General features: G+C 39.9%; 1 protein-coding gene across 3 annotated transcripts in view; it reads left to right on the top strand.

Annotated features, from left to right (window-relative positions):
- Positions 1-397, top strand: part of LOC127412661 (dedicator of cytokinesis protein 2-like) — a 149,913-nt gene extending 149,516 nt beyond the window's left edge. For 2 of the 3 annotated variants that reach the window (XM_051649206.1, XM_051649207.1), the window contains exon 52: positions 1-396. This exon is cut by the window's left edge and continues 2,481 nt beyond it. The gene's annotated coding sequence lies outside the window, so the exon portion shown is untranslated. The other variant, XM_051649205.1, reaches the window with a different exon arrangement.
- Positions 398-22,803: the final 22,406 nt, after the last annotated feature.

Below are 22,803 nucleotides of genomic sequence, written 5' to 3'. Positions count from 1 at the left end.
GTTTCTCTGTTAAGATGCCAAAACAAATAAATACCTTTAGTGCCAACAATTAAACTCTGATTAGCTACTCCGTTAAAAACTTCACATTGATTTATCACTCGTACGTTATATTTATTTCTTCTCAGTTAATTTTACGTGTGTGTGTGCTATCAATAGATGTCAATAGGAAAATCTGTGTGTGTGTGTGTGTGTGTGTGTGTGTGTGTGTGTCAGTTCTAGCTGGATATAGTAAAGTTGAGAGTCACTAATATCCTGCCAACAACACACACACACACTGATCACCATATAAAATCTGTCCACTGTCACACTAAAAATCTGTAATCTTGACCTTTTACTGTGTTGCTAAACTCATCACTGTACTATCTCAGACTTTTGTCATTTTCAGAGTAATTCTGAAAATTTGTATTGCAGCTTTTCTCATGTTACCGTCTCATTAAAATGAACCACTTTGGTTTTATTATTCCTCATGTGTTAGTCACTTTGGATAAAAGCATCTGCTAAAATGAATACATGTAAATATAAAACAACCAGCGCCTTTTGAAGGAAGATATGAAACATGTAAATACAATGCTGCGTTTGAAGTGTGTGTGTGTGTGTGTGTGTGGGGTTGTGCAGTAATCTAATGAGTGCTCTAATCAATGTTATCTTACTGTCTCTAATTAGACACACACACACACATTCATATGCTTATTTTCAGACACAGACTTGTTTATCGATGTGGGGACTTTCTCATTGACTTGCTTTTTGAGCAGATCATATTTTCTAGCCCCTAAAATTTATCACTCGCACAAACCTTTTTGCATTTTTACATTTTCATTAAGACACTGAAGGTGTTTACATGCACAGCAATGTGTTGATAACTATTTTAAAAAAACACAATAACACAAGAAAAGTGCGTTTACGTGAGATCTAAAACAATCTGATAATGATCTGCTTTTGACGTCAAATCATAACCAGTCATGCGCACATTGGATAAGCCGATAAAGGTGTTTACATGACTTTACATGTCGTCGGCTTATTACTGTAAGTATAATCGGTGTAAGATTGTGCATGTGAACAAACAGGCCTGTTGCTGTTCTAGTCTGGTGAATAATTCTGTCTTTGTGATTATTGTTTGCTAATGCTGGTCTATCTGGCATTTACTGTAATTCGATTCTCTCTCAGATGCACAAACTGTTGTTTATTTTGTAAGAATATTTACTAAAGTGTTTTACAGTGGAGTCATTTTCTGCTTGAGAAAATTCTTGTAAAGTTGAGCTGAGCTCAGGGCATCCATGTGTCCACCATTATAATCCTGCCAGAGCCCTCTGATTGGATGATAGAGTCTCTGGGGGCAGGGTCAGACCTCAGTGATGTCATAATGACCATGAGTCATTTTGTTTCTGTAACCAGCTTGATTTGTTTCCATGACAACTGTCCATCAGGCTATTCAAGACCCGCCCCCTTCAAACAAACAAACAGTGGACACAGAAACAAACACTGAACAGAGATGTAAACAATAGCTGACGAATGCAGACTTATTGGCTTCACTGCTGCAGGCTGTGTAGACATTATTCATTATTGTTTTCCTCTCTATTTGTATGTTACTGAAGTCCACATACACACAAATTTTCCTGTAATATTGCAAACAAAACATTGTCCCTCTGATTAACTCATTTCTTTTGCGTTAATGAGTTGAATAGTGAACCGTGTGTATCTGTGCACATGTGAAGATTAATTTTACACTTGTTTGGATCTCTGATGGCTGATATTCTGCACTTGAGTCTTCCCAGAGGACAACACCAGATAGCTGAGATACTAATTAAACTTATACTGCAGATATTCACTCTCTCGGTTTTGCTTTTCATGATTAGAATTTCACTGGACCTTAATGACACCTTAGTGATTGTATTCTGCAAAGAATATGAACCATATAGAACACCACTCAAAACACATGCATAATAACATCCTAGTATTATTACAGCAAGTTTTGCATGAGCAAACATACTTCATAAAACGTGCAAAGTTAGTTATTATTATATTATTTTTAGGGATGCACCGATACAGATTTTAACCATAAAACTACAAGCAGATACTGATATTTTACCACTTAATCACCTTATTTTATCATCAGATCACAGTTTGCTAAAATTATGCTTTAAAATGTAAACATTTACAATAAGGTACAAAAGCTATTTTATTGTTTTAAAATAAATAATTTCCATTGAACATGGATTGGATCTGTTGAACACAAGACAGGTCAAAACTGAGCCACAATGAAAGATAAAAACAAGATAAGATACAAATAAAATATGATAACATGATGATTGATGTGGAGAATAAAAGTGTTGTTTTGCAATTATAAAAAAAAAAAAATTGTGCTTCTGTTTTTGAAGTTCGAAACAACAGATAATTTTGTGTTGATTATAAGGTAATTAATGATCGTAATGCTGCTATTGTTTTATGCACTTAAAATGAACTTGATGTCTCAGTGTTTTGAATTATAAACTTTGGCCATATGCTGTCATTGGACTCAAGATGGCTCAGAGCATGCTTACTGCATTGCGAGCGCCGACAAAATATTGCAGTTTTTTGTTTGTGTTGTTTACAATTCTTATGTTTTTTTTTGTTTTTTTTTGTCTTGGATGTTGTCTGCCTTTATTGTCTACGACAGACAAACACTTTTGGACATTGGATCAGCAATTGCACACCGTAAACCGGACTTTAAATACCTCAATGCCGACCCGCTGTTTACAAACACGACAGCGGAGCCCTTTGTCTGGGCAGCCCGGCCGCGTAAACGGAGAAAGAGAGCTGGTGTTCTCATCAGAGTAAGACTTTGCGCAAATCGACCCCCGCTACCCAGTATTCTACTGGCAAATTTTCAGTCTCTGGACAACAAGCTCTGCGAGCTGAGAGCGCGGATCTCTTTCCAACAAGAGATGTGGGACTGCTGCATTATCTGCCTTACAGAAATAAGAGAGGATGTCTGCGGAGATTCCAGATTCAGCCATCGAACGCACGGGGTTCTCTGTGCACCGAGCAGACAGAGCGAAAGACCTCTCAGGTAAAAGCAGAGGTGGTGGTGTATGTTTTATGATCAACAAATCCTGGTGTGATCAGAGGAACGGAATTTCTCATGCTTCTGTGTCGACCATTCTGGCTACCGAGAGAATTCACAGCGGTCATTATCACTGCTGTGTACATCCCGCCACAAGCCAACACAGACCGGGCACTCAAGGAACTGTATGGGAGTATAAGTGAGCAGGAAACCGCGCACCCTGAGGCCATGTTCATTGTGACCGGGGACTTTAACAAAGCCAATTTCGAATCAATCACACCAAAATACCACCAACATATCAGTTTCAACACACGAGGGGACCGGGTTTTGGACCATTGCTACTCTCCCTTCTGGGATGGCTACAAATCCCTCCCCTGCCCACCATTTGGCAAATCGGACCACTTTTCTATTCTGCTTCTGCTCACTTACAGGCAGAAACTGAAACAGGAAGCACCCATCCTCAGAACGATCCAGTGCTGGTCGGACCAATCAGATTCTACGCTACAAGACTGTTTTGATCACGTGGACTGGGAGATGTTCCGGTCCACCTCTGATGACGACATCGAGATTTACACTGATAGCGTAACGTGTTTCATCGGAAAGTGCATAGAGGTTGTTGTTCCGACCAATAATACGGATCTACCTTAACCAGAAGCCATGGATAAATAGCGGACCTCCGCTTTTAATTCCGGGAACACGGAGGAGCATAAACAAGCCAGTTATGCCCTCTGCAAAACTATCAGAGCAGCCAAACGACAGTACAGGGACAAGATTGAAGGACAGTTTAACATCAACTCTAGAAGCATGTGGCAGGTAATTAATATCATCACAGACTTTAAATGGAATGAAAACTCTGCCATTAACACCGCTGCCTCTCTCCCGGATGAGCTAAATACTTTTTATGCTCGTTTCAAGGGAAATAACACCGCCCTCGCGGAGAGAGCTCTCGCGGCCGAAGCTACAGAGGTTAGTTCACTCTCCGTCTCTGTAGCGGATGTAACCTGATCCTTCCAATGGTGAATATCCGTAAAGCCGCGGGTCCAGACGGCATTCCGGGCTGCATCATCAGAGCGTGCGCGAACCAACTGGCTGGTGTTTTTACGGACATTTTTAACCATTCCCTCTCCTTGTCTGTGGTCCACACATGCTTTAAAATGTCCACCATTGTGCCTGTACCAAAGCAATCCAAAATCACTTGCTTAAATGGCCGGCGTCCTGTTGCACTGACACCCATCATCAGCAAATGCTTTGAGAGACTAATCAGAGATCATATCTGCTCTGTGCTGCCTCCCTTACTGGACCCATTGCAGTTTGCTTATCACAACAACCGCTCCACTGATGATGCCATTGCATCTACACTACACACTGCTCTCTCCCACCTGGAAAAAAGGAATGCTCATTGTATGTGAGAATGCTGTTTGTAGACTACAGCTCAGCATTCAACACCATAGTGCCCTCCAAGCTTGATGAGAAACTCGGGGCTCTGGGCTTAAACAGCTCGCTGTGCAGCTGGATCCTGGACTTTCTGTCAAGCAGACGCCAGGTGGTTAGTATGGGCAGCAACATCTCCTCATCACTGACCCTCAACACTGGAGCCCCACAGGGCTGTGTTCTCAGCCCACTCCTGTATTCCCTGTACACACATGACTGTGTGGCAACACCCAGCTCCAATGCCATCATTAAGTTTGCTGACGATACGATGGTGGTAGGTCTGATCACTGACAATGATGAAACAGCCTACAGAGAGGAGGTGCACACTCTGACATGCTGGTGTCAGGAGCACAACCTCTCCCTCAATGTCAGTAAGACCAAGGAGCTTGTGGTGGACTTCAGGAGAAAAGACAGAGAACACAGCCCCATCACCATCAATGGAGCACCGGTGGAGAGAGTCAGCAGCTTGTCCACATCACTGAGGAACTCATATGGTCCATCCACACTGAGGCCGTTGTGAAGAAGGCTCACCAGCGCCTCTTCTTCCTGAGACAGCTGAGGAAGTTTGGAATGAACCGCCACATCCTCACACGGTTCTACAGAGAGCATCCTGACTGGCTGCATCTCCGCCTGGTACGGCAATAGCACTGCCCACAACCGCAAAGACCTGCAAAGGGTGGTGCAAACTGCCAGACACATCATCGGAGGTGAGCTTCCCTCCCTCCAGGACATATATACCAGGCGGTGTAGGAAAAATGCTCGGAGGATCATCAGAGACTCCAGCCACCCGAGCCATGGGTTGCTCTCACTGCTATTATCAGTCAGGCGGTATCGCAGCATCAGGACCCGCACCAGCCGACTCCATGACAGCTTCTTCCCCCAAGCAATCAGACTCTTGAACTCTTGATCTCCCACGATCAATATACATCAGCACTGCACTTTATTAATCTTATTATCTCACACTGAACTGTCTTAAATTATATTCTCTCTTAACAACACACTGGCAACTGACTATCAACCGACAGCCTGAATGTCAATACAGTACAATACAACCTACTGTACATTTTATATATACTTTACACATTATACAATAAAAATAGTATATATTCTATATTGTGTGTATTGTATATTATTATTATTATTTGTTTATTGTGTTGTGTAATTGTGTGTATATTAGATATGTAAATCTGATGTTTATTGTAAATTGGTATATGTCTCATCACTGTCATGACTGCTATGTTACTTGAAACTATTGCACTATTGCACTTGTGTATATGGTTGTGTGACAAAAGTGATTTGATTTGATTTCATTGCTGTAATGTTTAATGCACTTTTTAAAAATGTCATAAGGAGGGCTTTTTTTGTGAGGCTCTTTTTGTTGGTAATAAAAAATGAAATACATTTTCTAACTCTTTATACTTTTATGTGAAAATGATTTTCCTACTCAAATGCATGTGACATAAAATAGAATTAGGTTGAAAGTAATCCAAAAGTAATATTATTACCCTAAAATGTAATTACATTACTGATTGCAAAACACTTGTTTAGACTATAAACAAGTTAATAACAAGTGAAAAAAAACAAGTACAGAAAGACAAAATACACTTATATTAAAAATACATTTTCTTGACTCCAGCCAGGTCTCCTAAGCAACCAAATTGGCCCGGTTGCTAGGGAGGGTAGCATCACATGGGGTAACCTCCTTGTGGTCGCTATAATGTGGTTCTCGCTCTCGGTGGGGCATGGGGTGAGTTGTGTGTGGATGCCGCAGAGAATAGCGTGAAGCCTCCACACGCGCTATGTCTCTGCAGTAATGCGGTCAACAAGTCACATGATAAGATGTGCGGATTAACGGTCTCAGACGCGGAAGCAACTGAGATTCGTCCTCCGCCACCCGGATTGAGGCGAATCACTACGCCACTATGAGGACTTAGAGCGCATTGGGAACTGGACTTTCCAAATTGGGGAGAAACATTTTTTTTTCTTATGTAAAGTTTTTTCTTGTTTTAACCATTTTTTGAAGATATATTTACAGAAAAACAATTCAAAAATTATCATCAATAATAAGATTTTTGCAGTATATGTTTGCCCTATCAAAGCTCTTACTAGAGAAAAATAATGTGTATGATCAGCCTTGAATTTTCTTGATTGCTTTTGTTTTTTTTTTATCATGGCTGGGAACATGTGCATGGAAAAGGGCTAGAAAAAGCATTTTTTAATGGTTTTTTAATGCTTAATTGACGAAAACACAATAGACAAGGAACATACAAAGACATACATTTCCTGCAACCCTTCAGATACTCATCTCTAACACTAAGGAAACTAAAGACATTTTCACAGCCATTAAAACCTCTCATAAAAGAAATACTAGAAGAACAAGACTGCACAGAAAAGAACAAGAGGGTGTTGTGCTAGAAATGGTTCAATCAAAGCAATTCAAAGTTTTGAAGGACAGACCCAATTAAAACCTTGAAAAGCAGAAAAGTAGCGATATTTTTGTTACATGTATGAAAAGAAAAAAAAACCAATCTCAGACAATTTTATAACAGCCCCCATGTTTGGGGGGGGGGGTGAGATGAGGTTTTAACACCTACATAAAGACAGCTCTCCCTCCATCCCAAAGAGTGGTGGGATTATATTAACAAATGTTATGTTAACAAAAAACAACAACAGGAGGAAAAAATAGAATTGATGACATTGAATGAGTCCTGGATTACTCCATCAATCTCCTCTGTGTCCATGTGTGAAGTTGTTCTGTGTAGTATTGTCCAGATTAAGAAATCTCTGTCCAATCTCAATCCACGTAAAGGCCTGTGGACCTGATGGAATCCCACCATGGCTTTTAATAGAAAATGCAGACATTCTGGCCCCTATTTCAGCACATTTAATGAACTTCCTATCAGACTGGAACTGTGCCCATCATTTGGAAAGCAGTTAATGTGTGCCCTGTGCCAAAGGTCCCTCATCCGGCTCAGAAAAATGATTGGAGACCAATATCTCTAACATAATGCTTGGGAAATGTACAAAATGCTCTCATACGGTCCACGCTTACATGGCTCACTCAGACTGACTCGACCGAACCTACTATGGTTCATGTCCTACTGGCCGATATATCAAAAGCTTCTGACCGTGTCCAGGGGTGTCAAACTCAGTTCCTGGAGGGCCGCAGCTCTGCAGAGTTTAGTTCCAGCCCTGCTCCAAAATGCCTCCTTGAAATCTTCACGCACTCCTGAAGATCTTGATTAGCTGCTTCAGGTGTGTTTAATTAGGGTTGGAGCTAAACTCTGCTGGACTGTGGCCCTCCAGCAACCAGTTTGACACCCCTGGTGAAGACCATACCACACTGATACAGAGCTTCTAATATGGTTGTGTATCTTTGTAACTGGACGAAAACTGAGTGTTGTTGCAAATGGTATCTTTAGTTCTTGGAAGGAAGTCACATCTGGAGTGCTGTTTCTATGTATGTTGTAACTGATTTTTAAAAGACTGTATATTATATTTGACTCTCCAGTGCTGGAACAGGGCTAAAACAAAGTGTGGATATAGGTCTGACTATGAGAGACTGTAGTTTGAAGTGATCACTTTTCTTTACATGATACATAGGCTATCGTATAAATGCAGTCAATATCGGCATTAGCTAGCTAGCCAGCTTTATCAATAGCTGTTAGCTAAATTTGGTGGATGATGAAGGTAGCTGTTTATAAAATAGACTGTACATTATAAATATGTTGACACAATTCAGTATTGATGTGATTCCATCACAACTGTCATTTTGATATATCGATGCGCTATTGTTTTATAATAATAGAATGTATATATTTCCTGTATAACCAAGTTACGTTACACTAATGAATGGAGCTTTTTGCATTATCTTGAACATTGTCTAGCATTCATTTCATGTGTTATTGTAGTTTACCTTGCTGAATAATTACAGATGAACATTGATTATGACAGTTACTGTGCAGACAAGATCAAGATAGCTAAAATGACACAGATCAATCTTTATAGCACTATATTTCACATGCTTTGCAGTTATGTAAGCTTACCTGTCCAATAAGAAGAACGGCAATTCAGGGTCGTTTTGATCCCCAAAACCGAACGAAGGTCCCTCCAGGAATCAAATGCCCTGCCGATGTTCACTCTAGTTTTCGCTCGACCACGATCACGTTCCCGCTTAGCCAGACGGGATTCAGTAGATAAATGTTTTTTTGTTTTTTTGGCTTACTCTGAGTTTGTGTAGGAGTCGGTGTTGTGCTGGGAGCCGGATGTTTGCTGGATTCCATCACTAAGATAACGTTATCTAGTGTTGCAGTTTGTTGACACTGTTGAATAGTGGAAGAGAAGCACAGAGGCAAGGCTCTTGGGAGCGCACATAAATGTCACATCCTTTGGATTTTCCCGGCAAAAGCGACCAGCTCCCTTCGCATGAAAATCAGTCTACAGGCTTTAATGGGCAACCAAAGAAGTCTGGGAAGGGCTAAGTTTTTAAGTTGCGTTACAAACCGTTCACACATTGTCAAAAAAAAAAGCCGAATATTACATGACATTTTTTACATATTGCACCTTTAATAAATCAATACAAAAAGTGGCTTTAGAAGGCAATATTATATATAAATATATATATATATATATATATATATATATACACAGCTCTGGAAAAAATTGAGAGACCACTGCAAAATTATCCGGTTCTCTGGACTTATGAATTTGCCCGATTCCAGCCTTGCTGAAGCACCCCCAGATCATCACCAATCCTCCACCAAATTTCACAGTGGGTGTGAGACACTGTGGCTTGAAGGCCTCTCCAGGTCGCCATTTAACCATTAGACGACCAGGTGGAGGATCACATAGTGTGTGTGAATATTATGTAATATAATAATAAAATTATAGTTATAAAATTACACTAGTTAATGCATTATGAAAAAACAATAAACAATAGCATTTTAATAAATTAACAATAACCAAGATTAATAAATCATGTAAATTGTTCATTGCTACTAATGTTAAATTACTTGAACCTTACTGTAAAGTGTTATCAAAAATGTAAACAAATGAATCACTTTACAATTTTACAAACAAATAGACATACATAAAGCTTTTTATTTAATTTATTTAAACTTAACAACAAAATACTAAATTATACAAATATTTTTAATGCAGCTTTTGCACAGCAATTTGATTTTAAACTTTAAATAATGATCTTCCTTTGTCAAATGTATTTATTTATTAATGAATGAATGCACTGATAATTATTTCCCTCACTTTTAAGTGCCACTTATAGTCCTCCATATTGACACACACACACATGCTGCAGGTGCAGAATCATTAACTAATTATTGTGTTGACTGATTTTGTTGACCTGTCAATCAGAAGTGTGATCTTGTGCCATTTTGTGTTTCATTTCAGATTACTCACTTGTCTCGTTGATTGACACCTAAACTCCTTGAGGACATTCCTCAAAGCTGTGACCTCAGCAACTCAGGGACCAATCACAGAGGGCAATAATGATGACATCACAGTCAATCAAGTGACTGATGGAGCTGAAGAAGACAAACACAAAACCACTGGAGCTTGTGAGTAGAACCAACCATGAATTATGTGTCTGTGTGAGAGAGAAATGGCCTCTTCATGTTAAAAATAGCATTTGTATTTCATAATTTTGTATTTTGTAAATAGAAGTTTGATAGGGGTTAACTGTTCTTATATAGCTCAGGAGCAAACAGAAAATTGTGATTCATGGCTGTGATGTAAACTAAATGCTACTGGATATTTTTTTTAAAAAAAGGACAACCCCTTCAAACTTCCTGTTTCAATAGAAAATACGTCAACACAGGAAATAAAATGCATGGTTTTCATTTCATGGGGTCTTTAACTGCTATTCAAAATTCAAATTGTTTCTCTTTAATAAAACGTCCTGATGATGCGCTTAAATCGGGATGTAAAATTATTGTCCATAAAATGATGTCTTCCATCAGAGGCAATTTAGTTATTTAAGCAAAGACATTAAATAAAGGCCATTATATTTTTATCCTCGCACGTCTGTTGACGTTGGTGTGGCATTGTGTCGGTTTGCTCATCAACACATTAAACTGATGTAAGGATGAAAAGCTGAAGTGGCTCTTGAAAGCTTCTTGAAGGCTCTATTGTAAATGTCACAAGCTCTTATGCTTTAATAGATTATTTCATAAGCCATTTAGTACTTGCCGCACTCCCTTCAGGACTTAGAAGGGTAATTACAAACCAATGATGAATGTATACATTTCTGTATGTTTGTGTGTGTAAAACTGCACAACGAACCTTTAATTGTCACTTTCAGATAAAACACAGAGGCTATGTTGGAAATTGAAAACTAGTGTACTGCAGACTGCAGAGTATGCACTAAATACTGTGTGTGAAACAGAAGACATTGTTCAACAATACACATTTTAAACTTGTCACATGTCCTTATTATGTGCATGTTTAATTCAGCAAAGCACGTATATGATATTCCAAACACAGCCAAGTGGAGACAAAACAATATAACAGAGCTACACACACTCACATAGACACTTGGGTTTCGAAACACAACAACAAATGCAACAAATATGAACTTATCAACACATCAAACTTTCATAATCAGAGGTGTATGCTTCCCAACAGACAATAAAACAACTGTTAATCATTATGGCTGTATTCAAGATACATAAAGCATGTGTCTTAGTGAGACTGTCGGACGTGAGGTAATTATGATCAGAGGTGGGTAGAGTACCCAAAATCTTTACTCAATTAAAAGTACAATTACTCATTTAGAAGTAAAAATAGTAATGTAAAAAACTACTCGAGTAAGAGTAAGAAAGTATCTAGTAACTAGTTACTTCCACATAAAACATAATGGACGATTACGCCCCAGTATTCCATTACATAATACATATTTAACATGTATTACATAATAATAATAATTATTATACCACTACTACTACTACTAATGTAATAGTAATTTAATTCACACAAAACAATGACTTGAATTAATCTCTTCTATGATGAACATGTTTTCAATTACTGAGTTCAAAGTCATTTTGGTATTTTTTTCTGAGGTTTTATTAAGTCAAAAATGTCCGTCTGGAGACATTAAAAAAAAAAAAATCTTTAAAGTCTCATTAAAAGCTGAAATTCTTGAAAAAAGAAATGTTGGCATGAGTCGTGCTGAATAATCTTTTATTAATTGTGATGAGGAGGAGGGCAGGGACAATAGGGCTAATCAGCCGAGGAGAGGGATAAGTGCAGCGGGATGCAGCAGTTCGGGAGAGAGAGAGCCACACGCAGCTGCTGTGTGTGTGTTTGTGTTGTGTGTCTTTTTGTTTTATTAAATATTACTTTGAATGTTCCTCCTTTCCCATTTTAACCATGTTACATTGGTGCTGAAACCCAGGAAGGAGGAGGGATGCGCTGTCGTGGAGTCCTCGCCACTGCCGTCCGCCCAAAGGAGCAGCCGTGGCCATCTGCCGGGGGACGGAGATGTCGCTGCCAGCTGCCTGGACGTGAAGGAATCGGCCACCATCCGTGAAGGGAGGAAGAGCTTGCTGCCAGCCGCCTGGAGCGGTGGACCCGCTGCCAGGGTCGGAGGGGCTCCCTACCGGCCGCCAGAATGCGGAGGGGCGTTCCATCCGCCAGGGGTCAAAGGAATTGCTCTGGTCTGCCCGGGGAGGAGCGGCTGTCATCCGCCAGAAGGTGGAGGAGTGATCTAGGACCAGGCGACAGCGTGTCTGGGAACCGGCAAGCAAGTTTTTTTCTCTCCTCTCTCTCTCTCTGTCGCTCCACCTTGCCCTTTCCCTCTCCTCTTGTTTTGTTTTTCCCTCCCCTTGTCCCCCTCTCCAGCTCAAGAGAGATGGGGAAAAGCCTTCCGGCAGGCGGGGCTGGAAGGGCAGCCAATTGGGCCGAGGAGAGGGATAAGTGCAGCGGGATACGGCAGTTCAGGAGAGAGAGAGTCACACGCAGCTGCCGTGTGTGTGTTTGTGTTTGTGTGTCTTTTTGTTTTATTAAAATATTACTTTGACTGATCAGCCGGTTCCCGCCTCCTCCTTGCCCATTTGAACCTTGTTACATTAATATATCTTAAAAAAAAAAAAAAAGCAGTGAAACAGTTTTATTTTACAATATGATTTAATATTTGAAAAACTTTTGATCATCAAATCAAAGTGTAACCAGCATGTAGGTAGCAGTTTACTCAAACTCTTTAGACCCGCAAGTCTGTGTGTGAAGTTAAAAAACGAATAATTATTTTATCATATCATTATATATCAATATTTTGACATTTTTAAGAAAATGCTCATTTTGTTCAGGTCATTTGATGTAACCATGAGAATGGATATATTTTAGTTATAATGTCCCTTTTGCTTACATATGAAATAAATTGGGAGTCTGGGAGCTCAGTGAGTAAAAACGCTGTCGTGGAGTCGTGAGTTCGAATCCAGGGCATGCTGAGTGACTCCAGCCAGGTCTCCTAAGCAACCAAATTGGCCCGGTTGTTAGGGAGGGTAGAGTCACATGGAGTAACCTCCTCGTGGTCGCTATAATGTGGTTCTCGCTCTCGGTGGGGCACATGGTGAGTTGTGCATGGATGCCGTGGAGAATAGCATGAAGCCTCCACACTGAGATTCATCCTCCACCACCCGGATTGAGACGAGTCACTACACCACCACGAAGACTTAGAGCACATTGGGAATTGGGCATTCCAAATTGGGGAGAAAAAGGGAGAAAATAACAATCAACAAATCAATGTATTTAATCAATAAATATGATATTGCATATATTATATTTTGTTACATGTTTAATTGCATAATTTGTACTATATACAGGTATTTACATTGATTTGTTGAACACGGTACTGTCTCTAAGGAAATAGCATTTTACAATTAGCTCATGTTAATGACTCGGCTTTATCTCATCTGTGCTCGGCCTGATTAGAATTAAATGTTTATTTTTGTTGTTTTTTATCAACAACTGACTGTAAAGAAAAGAGAGAGTATTAAAAGAGACATTATTCATTGAAAAAATCGGTTGTGGATCTTGTCTTTGGACACACATTACACAGAACAACTTTTACTCTCAACACACAGTGAAAGGATCTTGCTGCTGAATACTCTACCATGATACTACACAATTACTGGTGAGTGAAATCTAAACATTTACCTGCCAGTTGCTAAATATATATCCATATTTAATCGCAGAGCAATACATTTGGATGGAAATGCGAGTGATTTACTCTCATAGTTTTGGAAGGTTTTGCATAGAGTAAAAGATTGTTCTTGGGATTTAAGAATCGATATCGAGATCGATCAAATGAAGATTGCGATGCTTCGGAAAATCAATATTTTTACCCACCCCATCATTACGTCTTTGTAGAAATTTCTACAATAAATGTTTTTCAAAAAATTGTAAAAACAGCATGAACTCAAAAATTAGGCTACATGTCGACGAACTTGACATATTTCTCATTTTTATCACCTCGGACAACCTTATTTGTCAATGACCCATTTACGTATTTTCAGTGTGATAGGATTGGTGGAAACTGTGTAAAGCATTTTTGGATAAACAAGATTTCTGCTCGGATGAATTGTACAATACTGACAAACCCGTCTGGAGTCTAACAGAATTTATAATCTCTGTCATAATGTCTCTCTATTTATCTGAAAAATTCCTGACTAAAGCAATATGGTGTGTATTAAGGGGGAAGATAAGATTCAAGGCTTTTCTATTGCAGAACATAATATGTTCATTTATCACATGTCTGACTCAGCCACGGGCCGTGCATTTTAAGTCTAGGCATTCAGTGTGATTTATGCCATTAAGAAAACACAGTTTCACAATGAATAGAATGCCGTATGCCTTTGGGCATCATACATTACGTGTCAGTCAACTAGTAATACCAATTGACGTGGTCAATTGATTTTAAAAACACGTCCACGCATGAAAGCCAGAACTTGAAACGACACTTAATGAATCATAAAATCAAAATCAAAAATCATACTTTTTCATATGAATCTACCAAAGAGGTCTATAATACCTGGAAAATCTATCTAATAATATTTGCGATTTAAATATTGCTTGCAATAAATTTCGTTTCATCAGGGGACACGGTTATGCTGCATTCCATTCAGGTCAGATGTGGGATATTCCTACTTGATATCTCCGACCATAAATGCATTCCATTCCCCAATATTCGGAACTGCAACGCTCCCGTTAGCTTAGCAGGGGTTTGACTCTCATTAGAGATGTCTCCTAGCAACCCAACTGATAAACAATGCTGCAGCGCTTGCATTTGTGCTTCAGGTGTACGATTATCAAAAGAGATTATAATGTTTTATACACCTGTTTCTGCAGGCGTCTGTTTAACAAGCTTTAATATCATGTAATGTGGAAACGAACTCATTTATCGACATTACTTAATAAAGTGAATGTTTATCACTTACTTTGTATATCTCCCTGAGTGTGGACATGTTTGTGTGACATCATGCCCCTGCATCTCGGCCAAATCGGAGTTGAGAATTTCTGCATGAGCCTACAAGTTGTAATTCAGACTTCAAGATGCATTCCATTGCACTTTTCCTAGTAGGAAGTTGGAAAATCCGACTTTCCGAGTTGAAAACCCCTTTCCGAGGGGCAGTGGTGGCTTAGCGGTTAAGGCTCTGGGTTACTGATCAGAAGGTCAGGTGTTCAAGCCCCAGCTCTGCCAAGATGCCACTGTTGGGCCCTTGAGCAAGGCCCTTGACCCTATCTGCTCCTGGGGCACCATATCATGGCTGACCCTGCACTCTGACCCCAGCTTAGCTGGGATATGTGAAAAAAAGAATTTCACTGTATATGTGCAAATGTGTGATAAATAAAATTATTAATTATTATTATTATTATTGAATGGAACACAGCACTACTTTTCAAAACTTGATCTGACACTGAATTCTCAAGCAGACTAATTTACACTTAGAAAACTTCTGATGTTGCTATAACAATGCAAAAAGCACTTGAAGTGAAAATCAGTTCTCATTTCCTGTTTAATTAATCAATCACATGGTCATGCAGAACATCTCCTGTTTTTAAATCCATAAGGATCTCTTTCTCAATGGCGATAGTGGCAGTGATGACGATCTTGCGCTCTTCGCTTTCAAATTACGTACATCACTTAAAGCGTGACTGCGTCACTCAAGGTCAGCTAGAAGGCCTCGACCGGGACATATCCTAAAGACCACACCCACAAGAACAAATAAATCAATCTGATTGGCTGATGAATCTGACAATTTGACTTTAGTTGCTCATTCATTTGCACTGTTGAGGGATTCTGTGGAAATTCTGAAGGCCTGATGGGGTGGAGCTCAGACTCATGTGTTGCTTCGGGCATGTGATTTGTGAAACAGTTGTCACACTTTGCTTATAAGCATCAAGGAATAAATTCTGACTGGATAAACTTTTTGTTTTTCTCTATTTGTTTGTAGATTAATTAAGAGTGGAAAGCGGTTAAAAAACAACGCAAAAAGATGATTGAGAATGAAAGGATGAAAAATATTTATATATTTGGCATGTTACGCCAGCAGAGAAGGCTTTGCTGGCCCTGAGAATTCACCACTGGTCTGACTGTTGAATCTGTCTGCAGCTCTATATAGTGAGTGTTTGGATTCTGAAGCTAATTTTCTCCATATGTAAAGTACTTTATCTCCATTTGTATCCTCAGTTTCCTTCGTATATCATCAGCTCTCTTTTCAAACTGGATCTGAACCATCTCTCTTTGCACACCAGTGACATATTGACCTTTAGACACCTGGTTTACCACTTGCATACATACACAAACACTCAAATGCACAAAATCACACACTCAATTACACAAGCTCACACAGTCAAACACATGTATACATACACAAACACACTCAACTACACAGACACACACATTACGGGTGTAAAATCTCTCCCTCATTCATCCATATTTCAGGGTTTGTTCTGTGCTAAGAGAAAATGATGGAGGGGAAAAAGCATGTGAACAAGGCTGTTTGCTTAAATGCTGGTTTCATCCACACATGAGCAGCTGAGACCAATTACCCATCCAGAGGAGCTATTCCCATCCAGAGAGAGAGCGAGCGAGAGCGAGTGAGAGAGAGAGAGTGACCCAGTGAGAAATGTGAACATTTCTAACAGAAAGAGCCTCCTAACCATCTCTGTGTGCTTCAAACAGTTTGGCACATTAAATGACACTCATTTAAAATGAAATATCTTGTTACATTATTTAAAGTATTGCAGTAAAACGATGTTATGCATTACTCAGTTATCAGTGGCTTGTTTTATGATGTACATTCAGCTCTTGAGACACTAATTTATTTTTAGTATAATGAATGTCAGTTGTCTGTTCAGCACTTGTTCTGTACAGAGCTGACTTTCTGTTTACTGCCTATCCATAGGCAGCTGACTTCTAAGGGACCAATTACGGTAGGGTTGCCAAATTTTCGCCACTGGAATACAGCATGCTTGAGCATTTTGAGCCCTACAATACGGGACATGACGTCTTTAATACAAGACATTTCGAAACGTGCATGCATCTGTGCTGTTTTTTAAAATGTTTTTTCTATGTTAACATGCACTAGATGGGCATTTTTCACAGTTTTGTCGCGTCTAGCTGTGTTTTGGCGTCTTGCGCAGAAGTGCCACGTTGTTTAGATGCCACGTCAATTTTAGAAGAACGTTTAGGACCCCATTTTAAGAGCGCAAGCATTAAGCACAACGCAATGCCTTAAGTCATAAGCGCAAAGTCAATGGGCATGGCCATGAAGTTTTGGTATTTTTGTGCAAGCTTGTGCTAAGTCTTGGCGCAAGTGGGTTTGGCGAAATCACGAGCGCAATGCGCAAAAACTCTGGATCAAGTGCAATTTAATTCTGAGCTATGAGCTATGGTTATTCCATCATCTGTATCCTATTATATGGTCCATTCCCTGTCAAACACCAGCGACATAAACAAAGACAGCACATTCTTAAGAAGTTGGTAGTGTAAATGGACTGTATGTAATGGATTAAAAGAATAGGGGGCCTGGGTAACTCAGTGAGTAAAGAAGCTGACTAACTCCCCTGGAGTCGCGAGTTCGAATCCAGGGCGTGCTGAGTGACTCTAGCCAGGTCTCCTGAGCAACCAAATTGGCCCAGTTGCTAGGGAGGATAGAATCACATGGGGTAACCTCCTCGTGGTCGCTATAATGTGGTTCGCTCTCAGTGGGGCACGTGGTGAGTTGTGCGTGGATGCCGCGGTGGATGGCGTGAAGCCTCCACACGTGCTATGTCTCCGCGGTAACGTGATAAGATGCGCTGATTGACGGTCTCAAACGCGGAGGCAATTGAGATTCATCCTCTGCCACCTGGATTGAGTCACTACGCCACCACGAGGACCTAGAGTGCATTGGGAATTGGACATTCCAAATTGGGTGAGAAAAAGAAAAAAAAAAGAAAATAAATATGGACTTATGTTCTTCTGTGCATTAAATGCATCCTTGATGAATGCCAGGCATATTTCTATGTCAGTGACACGCTTGTAAACGCATAGAAAATGTGATTCTCATCAGAATATGGATGTATGCTCATTTAAACGATAGAGAATGTAAGTATTATTAATCATTTTCATCTACTGACACACAAATCATGGCTAGTATGTATTGGCATGCACTTCACGTCTTCCAGTCGATTTTGATTTTGAAAATATACATTTATTTATTGAAACATGAAAAAAATTAAGCCAAATATATTTCTAAATTCAATTTACATTTAAAACGAAACAAAAATATAATCAAAATAATGAAGTGGTCAAAAAAATCATATCAAATCCAAACATTTTACTCTGTCCAACTTCTTCCACCGGCCCCTTTTGCAGTGACTTAAAAATCACAAAAAATAAATATATATATATATATATATATATATATATTAGATTATAAATACAATTGTAAATATAAACATAATGATAATAATTGGAAAATAAGCCATGACATTTAGGTAGTTTAACACAATCTCATATTTTATTTTTATTTTTTTTTAAACAGCTACAACAGTGATTGTCAGGGACTATATTTTAAGAATTTGGACATGAACTTTATTACCACCTGCTGAATCTCCAAACTGCAAATGCAGGAACTGAATTTGGACTTTGAGTTAAGAGGTGGTATTGAAACCTCTTAGCACAATGACCAAATTCTTAGGAAAAAAGCAAATTTGCAGCACTTCATTTACATACAATATATCCACAGTTTGTGCACCTACACCCATAGTAGCGCAAACATTTCCACCCACACCCACTTACACTTTGCGCTGGTACAAAAATAGAGCCCTTAATTTTTAAACGCCTCTGCATTCTGGTCTATTAGTTGTGCTGTATCTAGCTTTTTAAGTGCAAGAAAACCTTCGGTTTGAGCGGCCCTTAAAACCGCGGTCACACTAGGATTTGAGCATGCAAAAATATTTCCGAGAACAGAAACGGAGAGGATATAATGTCACGCTCGAGAGCTTCTGATTTTAATACATAATAAATAACAAATTACAAATAATGTTATATTAAGAATATTAAAATATAACATTGTAGAGCGGAAGAGGGTGGGGCCGGGCCGGAATGTTGCACAAGAGAGTGAGCGAGGGATAAAGGCAACCAGAGATGACAGTTCAAGAGAGACAGAGTTTCAGGCAGCTGTCCTGAATGTTAAGTTATTTGGCTTTTGCTTTAATTCACTATTAAATTATGAGTCGCACCTTCAAGCTGGTTCTCGCCACCTCCTTTCCCTCTGAACCCCTTTACATTGGTGCCGAAACCCGGGAGGGAGGAGGGATGCCCGTCGTAGAGTCCTCGACGCAGCCGTCCACCCAGGGAAAGCACTGCTGCCATCCGCCAGGAGACGGAGTACCCCGACTGCCCGGACATGGGGAACGGCCGCCGTCCGCAAGGTGAGGAGGGACTGGACTCCCCGACCGCCTGGAGCAGCAGGGCCTCTGCCAGGGTTGGAAGAGTGTCCCCATGTGCTGCCAGAAATGCAGAGGGGCGTTCTGTCTGCTGGGGGTCGGAGGTTTGACTCCGGTCCGCCCAGGGAGGAACGGCTGTCGTCCACCTGAGAGGGTGGAGGAGTGATCAAGGACCAAGCGATGGCACATCAGAGAACCGGTGAGTGAGTTTCTTTTTTCTCACTCTCTTCACTCTCTCTCGCTGTCGCTCCGTGTTGGCCTTTCCCTCAGCTGTTTTTTATGTTTTGTTTGTTTTTCCCCTCCTGTCTCCTCCCAGGTCGAAGAAGGTGGGGATGACCCGCCGTCAGGAGGTGCGCAAGGCTTCCCAGCCTAAGGCAATGCAGGGAGGAATGTAGAGCGGAGGAGGGCGGGGCCAGGCCAGAATGATGCATGCCCGGACCCCAATCACCCTGATGAGGCGAGCAAGGGATTAAGGTGACCGGACGACAGTTCGCGAGAGAGCTTCAGGCAGCTGTCCTGCATGTTTGGTTGTTATTTGGCTTTTGCTTTAATTCACTATTAAAATATGAGTTGCACCTTCAAGCCGGTTCTTGCCTCCTCCTTTCCCTTTGAACCCCTTTACAAACATTTACTAACTTTCCTGCAACAATAAAAATGCCGAGCTTTGAAATATGTATTCTTTGTATTGAGTCAAGAGGTCTTCTCTTCATGTTTGCCAAACTTTTGTAATTTCTTCGCATGAGCTTGCGTTACGGTCTCCTATGTTCGGTTGCATATGAAAGGAAGTGAATGGAGTGTAAAGTGACTACAGCTAAACACTGAATGCACTTTTGCACTTAATTTTTTCTTTGTAAATAAGCGGTGGACCTCTTTAACCATTGTGCTTTGTCTTGCTGTTTTTTGGTGTCTCATGCAGGAGTGCCACGTTAGACGTCATGTCAAGTTTGGAAGAACTTACACTTTTAAAAATGCCTCTCGAGACACCTGCATTCTGTTCTATATGTTGCACAGGGTTTAGCTTTTATTAGTGCAAGAACTAGGTGCCATGGTGGTCAACTAATTGACTAGTAATCCAGCAACTGCCTAGTTAATTAGTGGGGTCGACTACTAACATTAATATTTTAGTGGTGGTGGCTTTAATGGGAGATCAATTCTCATTAACCCTACTAGGCTGTTCGGTCATTTTTGACCGATTTCATTTTAGTTTGTTTTTTATAAAAAATGTTTCCTCAACCTGAGTGGTTCAAAATCTGTGACTTTATTTATGCAATGTGAACAAAAAAAATTTGACTTCATTTGATGAGTCTTAGTGGTCATAAAAAAATGCAACACCTTGGATGTTGGCGGTCAAAACTGACCGACCATAGGAAATGAATGGGAAAGACCCTAACACAGAGCAATTTTTTTTTTTAAATGACACAGCCAGGATGCAGAATGCACACACACACACACACACACATGTTGGTGCGTCTATCCTTATGAGGACTCTCCATAGACATTATGATTTTTATACTGTACGAACTATAGATTCTATCCCCTACCCCTAAACCTAACCCTCACAAAAAACTTTCTGCATTTTTACATTTTCAATAAAACATAGTTTAGTATTTGAATTATGGGGACACTAGAAATGTCCTCATAAGCCACATTTATAGCATAATACCCTTGTAATTACCAGTTTGTAACCTAAACAAATGTCCTCATAAGCCACCCAAATCCGCCCACACATACACACACACATCAAAGAGATCAAAGAACAAAAATGTCTGAGTCTGACCCCTTCCAGATAAAACACTGCACCTTTTTGTTATGGAAACAAAGAAACGTTCCCACAGCTCTGAGTTATACAGTAAATGTGGCCTCTTGGGCATTGCTCACAGTTCATTCTGTGGCAGCACCATGGTGAAAGCTATACTGTTCATGAGACCCTGGAACAATTGCTTGACTCCAGTGATGAAGAACAAGGGCTTGCTGATGTGGCTGCATAGAACACTGCAGCTGGACTACTGGCTATTATTGTCACAACATGATTTTCAAGTCATGTTATTTTTCTTTTTCTCACCAGATGGCAGCAATCTGCCCCAATATATGACACATTCTCATATTTTCTTTGTTTAATCTTATAGAACTGTAGATTTTTACTGTAGTGAAGTTGCTTATTTGCATATGGAAATGGAATAGAAACATTTACATGTAAATAAGATCTAAATAAAATCCCAAAAGAAGTGCAGAATTTTACTGTTACTACTTCAGGAAAGTTAGTGTTATAACATTTCATAAAAAAAGGGGGGAATACCTTTATTGTATCCGGTCAAAAATGACCGCAAACAGCCAAGGTGTTGACCATTTTTGAACAGCTTAGGAGGGTTAATTGAGAGACACAACTTCTTGGAGAGCGTTTTTGCATGATTATAGCTTGTTGTGCTTAGCAGTGAATAACGGTAAGCACGACAAAAACTCTCTGAAAGAACTTTCTTTTCTTTAATCTTTAAATTTAGTCCATTTATGCACCGCTGCTGTTACAGCCATCAAAGCATCACATTAACAATGCATTACAAGTCGATCACTGCGGGATGTTATATCGTCTGCTGTGAGTAATGTTCCCGTATTTGAGGTGCTTTGGAAAGATTAAAGTATTTTGCTGATACTGTCTGAAACTGCTTAAATAGATAGTCGCAGTAAAATATGATTAAACTGCTTGATGTCGTAAACTAGCTGTGTACCCGTGTTATCTTGCAGTTCTGCGCTTTTGAATGCGTAGCGAAGTTCGCCTTGAGACTCCCAAGCTCTCTGCTTACATCAAAGCACGTCATTCTGCCTTCAGGATGCGCATAAGTGGTTTTGTGCTGCTCTGTATTGAAGCCTTTCTTATTATTTTGATCAGGCTATACATTGTGACCTTTTTTACTATGATAGTTTTGTGCAATTAGATGTTATATTTATCAAGCCTATTTACTTGTTGCATATACATTAGTTACCATGTTGAAATACTGCGCTTTGCATCCACATATCTCTCTGAAACCACACTGATTGGGGTCACGTGATCATAACGGAGTCTGTATTATACATTATTATCTGTAAAACCGACTAGTCAACTAGTCGTTCAAGCAACCGACCGACTAGTCAATTATAAAAATTGGTAGTTTTGCACATCCCTTGCAAGAGTGCGTTTGGTCTGAGCGGCCCTTAAGGCAACATGCTAACTGACATAAAACCTCATATGTAGCTCATTTGGAACGCTCAACATTCGCAATAACTTGCGCACCACACAAAATTCTCCTCTCATGCAAAGCACACAAGAAACTCTACTCAAATTCTACTCAAACTTCTACTCATGTTGCTAAGCTAACAGCATGATACTGCAATAATCCTAAATTTCACTG

The sequence above is a fragment of the Myxocyprinus asiaticus genome, chromosome 22 (assembly GCF_019703515.2).
Source record: "Myxocyprinus asiaticus isolate MX2 ecotype Aquarium Trade chromosome 22, UBuf_Myxa_2, whole genome shotgun sequence".
Classification (NCBI taxonomy): domain Eukaryota; kingdom Metazoa; phylum Chordata; class Actinopteri; order Cypriniformes; family Catostomidae; genus Myxocyprinus; species Myxocyprinus asiaticus.
This window is presented reverse-complemented; position numbering and strand designations above follow the sequence as displayed.